Source organism: Trichechus manatus, unplaced genomic scaffold (genome assembly GCF_000243295.1).
Source record: "Trichechus manatus latirostris isolate Lorelei unplaced genomic scaffold, TriManLat1.0 scaffold00061, whole genome shotgun sequence".
Classification (NCBI taxonomy): domain Eukaryota; kingdom Metazoa; phylum Chordata; class Mammalia; order Sirenia; family Trichechidae; genus Trichechus; species Trichechus manatus.
Genome location: NW_004443997.1, coordinates 15,262,010 through 15,263,038, shown reverse-complemented (window position 1 = coordinate 15,263,038; position 1,029 = coordinate 15,262,010).

Genomic DNA, 1,029 nt, shown 5'->3' with positions numbered 1-1,029 from the left:
TGCAGCAGACTCAATGGTTAAGCACTCTGCTGCTAACCAAAAGGTCAGCAGTTCAAACCGCCAGCAGCTCCACGGAAGAAAGGCCTGGTGATCTGTTCCTATAAATATTACAGCCTAGGAAACCCTGTGGGGCAGTTCTACCCTGTCCTATGGGGTCGCTATGAGTTGGAATAAACAGCACACAACAACCAATGACAGCAAAACCCTTGCCCTAGGGGGAGGGGGATGATAATAATAAACACTTAAGCAACTAAGTATTTTCAGACTGTGATGTGTCCTTCGATCACTGCTCCTTTTCACCGCACTTACCAGAAAAATTATAATGACATAATTGTATGTCTTGTTTCCTCCTCTCTACTCTCAGATCCTTCTGTTTCTCTGTTTCTCACTGGGCCTGGTCCCTCACAGGCCTCAGTTAGAGGTTGTTGAATGAATATATGAAGGTAAGACCAGAACTTTGAGGTATTTTGGCCCGAAGTTTCCAAAGTCTATGGTAAACAATCCCAGGTGATCCACTGAGACTCGGAAGATCATATTAGAATGTCGAATGATATTCATTTATTACTTTGCTTATCCTTTAAACTTTTCTATTTTTTATTTTACATAGGCTTATACAAGCTGTATTAATAGAACATGTGTACACGTTATAAACAGATATTGAGGCTAGTGCTAAACACTTCAAAAGTTTGGAGACTGCAGCTCAGACCAGGGCATGGCAAACTGTGGCCCATAGACAGTAGCTTTTGTAAATAAAGTTTTATTGGTACACAGCCATGCCCATTCATTTACATATTATCTGTAGCTGCTCAGGCTTTGATGGCAGAGTTGAGTATCTACCACTGACTGTGTGGCCCACAAAGCTGAAAATATTTACCAAAAAAGTATGCTGACCCCTGGCTTAGACCGCAAATGCTCCCCCAAAGAGGGTTGTGCCAAATAACAGTCCGATGAGGTTCAACTCTGATGAAAACATTCTGTGGTCATATCAATTTGAGATGTCCCTTCTGGGGAGCATATTAAAGGCCCAAA